General features: G+C 42.4%; 1 long non-coding RNA gene across 1 annotated transcript; it reads right to left on the bottom strand.

Moving 5' to 3' along the window:
* Window positions 1–333: 333 nt before the first annotated feature.
* LOC140914924 (uncharacterized) lies at window positions 334–9,975 on the bottom strand. The gene is made up of 3 exons (XR_012160033.1): window positions 9,808–9,975; window positions 3,067–3,114; window positions 334–1,910 (listed from the first exon to the last, which is right to left on the bottom strand). It is a non-coding gene; the product is annotated as an uncharacterized LOC140914924 (long non-coding RNA).
* Window positions 9,976–10,275: the final 300 nt, after the last annotated feature.

The following is a 10,275-nucleotide window of genomic DNA, read 5'->3' as shown; positions in this document are numbered from 1 at the left end:
AGACTAACCCGTGCCCATATTGACATTCTGCACATACCCCTTTACCGCATTAAGACCATGGTGTGTGGTTGCTGAAGTAAGGGTAAGGTGAGTGCCTCTGGGTGTACAGCTAGGAGGTATGTACAGTTGGATGGCTTATGTTTTAATTTCCTTGCTTTGTTAGTTCGTGTCAGATATGTTGTGTGTATAGCAACCTTAAATGCTTCATGATGAAGTGTGTGTGTGTGTGTGTGTTTGAGAATAGTATAATAATCAAATCCATTAAAAAAAGCACATACTCGAATGTCACATATTAACAAACTATAATGGTGAGTAGATACTAATAAAGCAGGATGTTTTCTTATTAGGTCAAAGCCCTTCATTTCCATTTTAATGTCATCTATTAAAGTTGTCTGATAATGATATCTAGCTGTGGAAAATAAGGGAGTTATGTGTATAATTATTTTTTTGCAAATAGCACATGCACCTCAGTTTACCTAGTTGATATTATACTATCTGACTGCAAGTTAAATCAAAGTAGGCTGCTGGAGGAGGGGAAGAAGAGGAGAACAAACAGGAAATAAAACGATGGCAAATATAAGGTACAGTCCACAGAATATCAAGAGTCATTGAAGAAACAATGGGGAAACTATTGATTGGAAAACGGTCTTACCTGGCTCCAACCCAGCTGACAAGGTTTACTCTTTCCAGATCTAAGCCTAGATTCAAAACATATTGCACCTTAGAGATGTTAGAGTAGGGAGAAAGAGGGGGAAGTGTTGAGTGGGTTGTCAGCAGCTGCCCAGGAAGGAGATGCTGACAAAGACACAGAGAAAGGGAAAAACTGCAATGAGCAGACCCTTCTCTCTCTCTCTCTCTCCCAAACATAGATGGAGGTAACTGGGATGAATGGAATTTACCAAAGCTTGCAAGGAAATATTAAGGTTTAGGTAAGGGGAAATACAAGTATAGACCTTTGTTTTATCCCTTTCCTCTACTTGCTATATATCTTTGGATGAATTCAAAGGCAAAAAACTATGTTAATGTAGAGTTAAGATTGCTTGGTGGTATATTGTCCCCTTGCAGAATGTTGAATTGAGTAAAAACTCAGACTTCTGAAAACCAGGAAATGCAGTTAAGGTTGTCCATCCAAACTTAACTCTGTCCTCTTTTAGCAATGCTTCAATTTGCCCTGTTAACACAAATCTCTTTTACTTTGCAAACCCCACAGTTGCTGAAATGTACAAGCTCTTCACCTCCTTTTACAACCCATTCACTCTCAGCCACAGGATTCCATCTAACATTATTAAAGGACAACAATGAGGGAAAACAGCTGGGCCTGTTGGGTTAACATGGTTGAGAAACGGGGTTGCCCCCCCAGAGATGCAATCCAAGAGTGGATGGATCACGTGGTTTGACCCTTTGAGAAAGGTGCAGGAAGCCAGGCCTGTCACCTGAAGGATATGCTTGAGAAGGGCTGAAAGGGGCCTAAAGTGCTGCTTGCCCTGTAACCATGTTACTAGCTCTTTTATAGATATATTAATAGGTGAAAGGGGAGAGATTATACTGTATTTTGCAAAGGATTAAAATTCATGTAATCTTTTGATCATCTGCAGTATGAAACAGTGATATTTGGTTAATGTATTTTCCACTAGTACTGTATTTTTGTGTTTGTAAGTAATGTACTTCCATGATCATGGTGTTATATTTTATATCCCACCCTCAGGAGCAGGTAGTTTATGGGTTTCCTGTTGCATATCTAGAGCTGGTTCCTTTGTCCCCCTCCCGCAGGAAGAGTTTCTAGCAGAGCAGCTGGGACTCTGGTTCTCAGCTCCTTCATGTTGATATGATGAATGCTGTCCCCTCTATCCATCGGCAGCACCTCTTCTCACTTGGAACCAAAGGCAGGTGATGAATTTTGAAATATAGATCTAAAAATCAGAAAATGAGAGCTACTCTTTAAACAGAACAAAAAGACCCTATAGAACTATTAGGGATTGTTTCTTAATTTAAAAATTGGTAGGGGGAATGAACTACCCCTTCAGAGCATCCTAACTCTGTCAGATCTATGATGTTATGAGAGTGAAGAGCACTGTGGCAGCCAAATGCTAGGACCAGCACAGGTACAGAAGATCTGTGAACCAGTGGAGCTTGCTTATTGTCAAAAGAACAAGAGGACTTGTGGCTCCTTAGAGACTAACACATTTATCTGAGTATAAGCTTTCGTGAGCTACAACTCACTTCATGATGAAGTGAGCTGTAGCCCACAAAAGCTTATGCTCAAATAAATGTGTTTGTCTCTAAGGTGTCACAAGTACTCCTGTTCTTTTTGTGGATACAGACTGACATGGCTGCTACTCTGAAACCTGCTTATTGTCAGTTGCTCAAGTGACTAACATGCTGGGTGTCTAGAAAAAACAATCCAAGCCACCTCATCTTTTTTCCCTGGGAGCAATCTGCAGTGAACAGGGATTCAGAAGCCAGTAGCAGGAGGAGCTTTGCTGAAAGGGACCTAATTTGTTTAAAAAAAGAAAACTTAGGACAAAACATCCTCGTGTCCACCTCGCTTGCTCCAGAGGAGGAAAAGAAGAGACAGACGGGGAAATAATGAACTCAGAGCTTGCAAGATATTGATGCCTGTGAATAGGAGTGTGACACCCTATACCTCATGTTCACCACTTTTATATGTTTGATATATTTAGTACAAAGAATGCCTTGTGAGATAGCAATATTCAGCAGATTATGAGTTTTCAAATGATATCTTGTTGAAATGGGTGTAACATCACTGCATGTAAAAATTATGAAATTTTGCTATAGGATTGTTACTGAAATATGTTGTAGCTCTGGGTAATGCCCACAAATCATTTTCTCAAAGACAAGGACATGCTGGCACATCAGCAAAGTGCTAAACGGTCATTACCTATTTAATTGACTATTCACTGGCAGGGGGGAGGTATAAACAAAGAATTTACATTTTGTCCCAAAAACACTTCAAACCTCCCATACACAGGATACTGTTAGTCTACACTCTGGCTGAGGAGGGGTTACCCTCAAAGAGGGGAGTGGGATATAAAATGGGACACTGACCTCCACCTCACCTCTCCCCTCCATCTCTACTCACAGCAGCAAGATCACCTGAAAGACAAAAGAAGCATCATTGAACTCGGGGGAGTGATCCTGGCCTGGAGGTTTTCCAGCCAGCAGACTACTGTAGGCTTTTGGTGAGGAAAAAGTCCTTGTGTTTTTCTATTAGCCTTGGTAAAGTTTAGGAATTTGCTTGCATGTTTATCTTTTTATTTCTTTTTGTAACCAATCCTGACTTATATGCCTCTATACTTGTAATCACTTAAAATGTATCTTTCTCTAATTAATAAACTTGTTTTATCGTTTTATCTTCACCAGTGTGCGTTTGGATTAAAGTGTGTGGAAAAATCCATTTGGGATAACAAGGCTGGTCATATATCATCCCCAGTGTTGGAATGAGGGACTTCTTATGAGTTTGCACTGTCCAGTAGAATACTAAGCAGTACAAGACACATGTTTCTGGGGGAGAGGACTGGGGCTAAGACTATATGGCTGTTGCCCTGTATATAATTTCTGGATGGCTGGGGAGAGTATTCAGCTGGGAGTGATTTTTACATGCTAGTGGCTGTGTGTGAGTAGACCCTGGGGAGGTGGTTGTTTACCAGCAAAGTAGTGTAAAAGGCACCCCAGGCTAAGAGTTCAGGGGACACTGCTGTTCAACAGTCCAGACTATACCCTGGGGAATGTCACAAGGACTTAGAACACTTTCTTCACCTGCTTGTTTCTCCCATTAGGCAAAAGAAAAGTGGTCACAATCTTATAGTCTTAATGCAGGTGAAACCCCATTGGAATCAGTGAGAGTTCTGATCAAAGTCATTGGGAATTTTGCTTATGTGGGAACTGCAAGATTGGTTTTGTTAACAGAGTAAAAGATTGACCATATTTATTTAGTTATTAAGTTACAAAAATGACTGGTGGACTTTCTATGGACTGAATATGACTGCTAAACCATTTATTCAAACTGAGAATAACCCTTCTTTACCTATATGAGTAAGCAGGAAACATAATCAATCAGCTGAGTCGACTTTTTTGGGATCATGAGTGATCCTGTGCCAGGAGTGGAGAAGGAAGGTATCACAAGATAATATCAGCTCTTTCATGGACTCGGAGGGAACTTTCATTTTTTGAATAGCTTCTTCTCTCCATTTCTGTTGCCAATCATAGCTTTCTGCATTTGCCCAATTTAATACATGTATTAAAAAAAGTTAGGTTATGTAAAGCTGTGTTCATATACTCCATCCTTGATTCCCTTTAGTCTGGTTTCCACCCTCCTGTGTTACTGGAAGTAGTCTCACCGATGACCCTTTCCTGGCTAAATCTCAGGGCCTCTTTTTTGGTCTTTAGCCTCCTCCCCCACTTGGCTGCTTTTCATATCACTGATCTAACTCTCCTTCTCTTTGGCTTTTCCTGACGCCTACCTTGCTCCCCTCAGATCATTCAAAATAATCACCATCTTAACATCATTCTGACTATATAACCCCTAGGAAAGAGTATACTGACCCTTCAAGGGTCAGCCTGGAGTTCACAGATCAGCCAGGGAGCAATTTAGGACACTCCCTGCTCTGCCCCAGTGACTTCTTTTAACAGAAAGAGGAAGCTGAGTGGGGGGAAAGAGCCTAAAAGCTGAGTAGCCTGCACAAGGAGGTGATCTCTCTCCAGCTCCCAGGAGGTTAGTCTGACCAGGCATAGTGACTGTGTTTTGGATATATAATTGGGAGATCTGAACTTGGGTCCTGAGGTAAGGGCGTTTGATTTGTTTTTACATGTACTCTTTCTCTGGGGCTTCAGTAAAGGCGATACTTCTTTTCACTAGTTTGGTTTGGCTTCTTATTGCTTTGATCTGTGCAAGCAGAATGGTTGATACCCAGTGAGGTGGGGCTCACCTGCAGTGCCATATCTGGCCAAAAGGAGGTGCTTAGGGAGGCCCACCTCTTTACAATCTCCTTTGAGAGCCTCTTTAATGATTAATTATTATCATTTGAATTGCAATCGCATCTAGAACAGAGGTCCCTAAAGTGTGGGGTGCACCCTCCTAGGGAGCATGGAGGACCCTCCGGGGCCCATGGTAGGGCCCAGGCCAGGCCCCACAGGGGTGGGGAGGGAGTGCCACCCAGCCCCTTCCCACCCCCAGCTCTTCTCTGGTCTGGCTCCCAGCCCCTGCATGCCTGGCCCCATCCCCAACCTCAGCCGCTGGCCATGGCTCCATTTCTGGTCCAGGGCCAAGGCTGGTGGCAAGGCCGGGAGTGAAGTCGAACCTCACTGCGGGCCAGCTGCTGGTCCCCACCGCAACCCAGCTGTGGCTCCGCTCCCACCCCTGCTGCAGCTCCTGGCTGCGGCCCCGGCCCAGACCCACCCCCAGTTGCGGCCCTAGTCTTGGTCCCCTAACTCCTGTCTTGCTCAGGGGGGCTGGGGAGTCACTGACAGGGTAAGGTGGGGCACTCAACTCTCAAAAGTTTAGGGATGCTGACCTAGAGGTTCCTAGGCTCCCCATTTTCATTGCATTAGACACAAATTACTTTCGCTTATCTATGAAACAAGATACAAACTACTTTTGCTTATCATATCATAGTCCTTCCACCTTTATCTTTCTTTTCTTATATTGCTCCACCGCCCCTTTCCGATTGCTGATGCCATCCTCTATCACCTGTCATCTGGTTTTCTCCTATGCATCTTTCTCATTGATTTCACACCCGTTTTCCAATTTATAAAGATCATTCTGGAAATCCTGTCCTCCAAAATGAATACAACCCCTCCTATCTTAGTGTCCTCTGCAAATATTGTAAGCATAATCTCCTCTCCATCATTTAAGTCATAAATGAAAATATTGAATAGTACTAAACCTAGGACAGAACCCTGCAGGACCCCACTTGGTACATCCTCCCAGTTTCACACTGAATGATGGGTAACTATTCTTTAAGAATAATCTTCCAATCAGTTATGCATCCACCTTACAGTAACTTCACCTAGCCTAGACCATATTGCCTATGAGAATGTCATGTGGGACTGTCAAAAGCCTTACTGAAGTCCAGATATATAACTTCTTCTGCTTCCCCTCTATACACTAGGCTGGCTACACTGTCAAAGAAGGAAACTAGGTTGGTTTGGCAGGATTTGTTCTTGACAAATTTATGTTGTGTATCACCTTATTATCCTCTAGGTTTGATCAGATTAAACAATAAATCTGTTTCAATATCTTTCTGGGTATGAAAGTTCGGCTGAGCGGTCAAGATAGGAACTATATTTGCCCTTCTCAAGTGGTCTGGGACCTTAGCTGTCCTCCATGAATTTTTGAAGATAATCACGAATGTTGAGAGATTGCTTTGGCTAGTTCCTTAAATACCCTAGGGAGAATTTCATCAAGTCCTGCTGACTTGAAACTCTGATGGCAGGATCATGTTGAGATAACAATGTGTGCGCTGCATCTTTGTCCAGTAGTTGCCTCAAGGGTTCACACACAACTGAGAGGCTTGGAAAAATTTTTTTCAGAAAGTTCACAAATCCTAAGGGCTTGTCTACACTGGCAAAAAACACCGCCCTGAGCCCTCAGTGCTGTAAAGCACCAGTATAGACAGGGCACCAGTGCTGGAGATGGTTTTTTTTAGAGTGCTGGGAGAGCTCTACCACGACTACACGAGCCATGTTAAAGCGCTGCCATGGCATCGCTTTAGTGTTCCTAATGTAGACTAGCCTTAAGTGTCTGAACTGATTTAACATCTTTAGATGTTGGCATCTACTGTATTGCTCTTTCCTTTTGTTATAGCCTTTGGGAGGTCAGCAAATGTCCCAAGAAGGATACTACAGTGAATTTCATGCAATTTCATATTGTATTTATTCAATTTCAGATACTTCCCTGGCACTTTCTCGTAGACAAGTGAGGTTCTGGTCATGATTATCACAGCTTCTGCCATGCTGTCCCCACGTTGGTGTGCTAGAATATCATCAGCTGTGATACTGATCCCTTAGAGTCCTGTTGGTATGTATGGCTAATAATGTTGATTATTTTCCTGCTGGAGATTGGATCCCAAGAGGCATTATCATCTATCTGTATTGACCTGCTGGTGTCCAATATGCCGCGAGGTACCAGCTTTCTTTATCCAGTACTGCTACAGGGAATGCTACGCTGCATTGTCTGCTCTGGATAGGTTGGTTATTTTGCTTGTGTGTCTATTTTGTGAAACATTTGTCCCAGGAGGAGTGTCAGTAACTCCATGAACTAATTTTTAGCTGAAAACAGGGTTTCCTGTATTGTATGTTCTACCTCAAATTTCAGCCTTTATACTTTTCCTTGGTATTCTTTTTGTAATTTACACTGTCTTAGTGGCATTGCCATTGAATAGTTTTAATTTGACTTTTCTTGGTTGCAGTTTTGCTTTTTTCTTTTTTTGTAGCTTAGCATATTCACTAATGGCCCACTGTGTATTTGGCATTTAGTATCCGATTTGTGTGCTGCTGTCTTCTCTTTGCATGTGGTGCTAGTCTGAGTATTATAAACCATTTATTTTTGCTGAAAGAACAGGAGGACTTGTGGCACCTTAGAGACTAATAAATTTATTAGAGCTTAAGCTTTCGTGGGCTACAGCCGATGAAGTGAGCTGTAGCCCATGACAGCTTATGCTCTAATAAATTTGTTAGTTTCTAAGGTGCCACAGGTACTCCTGTTCTTTTTGCAGATACAGACTAACATGGCTGTTACTCTGAAACCTGTCATTATTTTTGCTGGTTTGCACTGCATTAATGTCATACGTGCAAAATCTGGTGCTCTGTGTTACTGATTCCTTAATATGGTGCAATTTTTCTTTCTTTGCTTTTCTCATCAGCAAGCTTTGGCATAATGATTTTTCTTGGCACAATTATGGTATATAACCCCCTTATGTAGGGCATTTTTCCATACTCATGTTTTTCTCTACAGTTACCTTGCCTCCCCCACTCCCTGGTCTTTCTTTGTGTTTTTGTTTGTCGCTTCTACTTTGTATTTGTACATTTACTTTTGCATGAATGTTGGTATATTTTTCTTTGTGTTTTTACTACTTTCCCTGAGCTGCTTGGTGAATTATCTGTGTGTCTGCTCCACTTATTCTCTGCATTTGGATATGAACTTGTTCACTAGCTTTGCACACATCTATAGCTCTTGGTAGAGTTATTGGGGGCTTTCTAGGCATTTGCATTCAAGTGTCTGTATCTTTCATCCCTATTACTAATCTATGCCAAATTCGTTCATCTTTTAATCTTTGATAATCAGATGAGTCAACCATTGTCCAGCCTGGCAATATTCTGATCTATTGTTTCTCCAGATTCTTGATCACAATTGTTGAAGATACTTTTCATATACAACATTTTTTGTGGGTTGAAAATTTTGGGGGCACCGCTAGGATTTTACACAGGTCCTCCTGATCTGCTGCTGATATATCTAGATGCTATTGGAGCATATGTCAGCCTTTGTCCATTACAATGAATGTATAGTGTGGCTGCTGGCTGTTCTTTTTTTTGTTTCTGTGTTGCTATTCTGTAGTTTTCTGTAGTGGTCTAAAGAATGTCCAATTGCTAAACACATCTCCTTTACGTCCATCTACTCAGGGTCAGGAATCCGGTATGCTGCTATGATTATTGTTTCATTTGTGTGGTTTTGTTTAGTTGTTTTTTTTTGTTTCTGATTTCCTGTGCCTGTAGGCGCCAACTCACTTCTGACACCATGTTCAGTGTTCAAGCATAATAGAGAGAAAGCTAAGACACTGCAATATTCAGGTTTGATACAGTCCTCCCTTATCAAGCACTTTCAGAAAGTAGAATTTTTTACATTCTTAGAAATTATCATATATGTAGAATATGATAGTATGTTTAACATCCCTTATTGGTAAGTTACCTATTGTAACACTCTCTTTACAAATTATAGTTGCTATTATCACACTGATATTGACACTTCTTCCCAGAATAGCTTTACAGGACATCTGAAATAACTCTGATTCCTCTTTCTTATCCTCTCACTACAATTCCCTTAGGGTAATGGAGAACCAGTTTTCACACTGGAACTTACATTTCATTTGTCAGATTGTGTAGGACTTGACCTCCATCTAACATGTAAACCACTATCCCAATGGAGGGTCTTTCTTTCCCAAACAAGGAGGATATTCTCATAGACACTTCATTAAATCAGTTAATTCTCACTAGCTTTTATGATGTCTTGTACTGTCAAGCCTTCCAGACACACTCTAAGCATCTGGTCCAGCACTTGAATTTGTGCTAACAGAAGACATAGATTTCCTTCTGTATATATGAATTGAAATACAAACTTTGTGTTTTCTTCTTTGTACAGTGCTTTTCTCTGTGCTTAAAGTGGTCTGAAAAAGTGTGGGTGAGGGTCTCATTACCCCATCTGCCCATCCTTCTGCCCAGCAATTAATTCTGTCACAAACCCCAAATCAATCCTGTCCCCTCAGTCCTCACACATCAGTTGTGGCCCCACATTTGTTCTGCCTCCCCTGCAGCTCCTGGGGTTCTTCGCTCCTCTCCTCAAGCCTGGGAAGGGGCTTCGGGGGTTCTTCACCCCGCTCTGCCCCTTCCCAGGCCAGGTATTTTAGAGAGGAAGGAGGAGCAGAGGGCCATCTCATTGCTCATTGGAGGGGAAAAGGGAGCAGCACCGCACTGAGCTGCTAGGTGTGGTTGGCTGCTCTTCCCAACTGCAAGTGGGGAAGACAGCCAAATTCATCGGATAAGGTGATTTTGGCCCCTGCTGGAATCATTACTTACTTGTAATCCTGCTTCTCTCAAGGTGTTGTGATGAATCTGTGAGCTCCTAGAGGGCAGTGTTAACTTCCAGCACAACATCCTGCCAGTGCAGGACTCCATACTTCATCCAGCACTGGGAAGGGAGGGAACCTGGCTCAGGAGGGAGCCAGAGGATGCATTGAGCAGGAGCAGTAGGTCAGAGGCAGCCTGTGAAGAGAAGGCATGAGCTGGGAGAGAACAGCTAAGCAGCAGCCTGTTGTTGGCAAGGGGGCCGTGCTAGCCCCCTTGATAGTTGAATACTTGCGAATACCTGCAAATGGGGTGGCAGGACTGAAAGAACTGAACTCTGGGGGACTGCAGGCCAGTGTGTGATTGCTTCCTTCAGGGAGTGTCCCTGGTGCTAGGCAGGAGGAGCTCTGCTTTCATAGTATAGGATTGGGAACTATTGTGTGTTGGGTTTTTGTCTTTTATTTGGATAAACATTAAAAC

Source organism: Lepidochelys kempii, chromosome 7 (assembly GCF_965140285.1).
Source record: "Lepidochelys kempii isolate rLepKem1 chromosome 7, rLepKem1.hap1, whole genome shotgun sequence".
In the NCBI taxonomy this organism is placed as follows: domain Eukaryota; kingdom Metazoa; phylum Chordata; order Testudines; family Cheloniidae; genus Lepidochelys; species Lepidochelys kempii.
The sequence above is the reverse complement of the archived record's forward strand: the minus strand, read 5'-3'. Positions and strand labels throughout refer to the sequence as shown.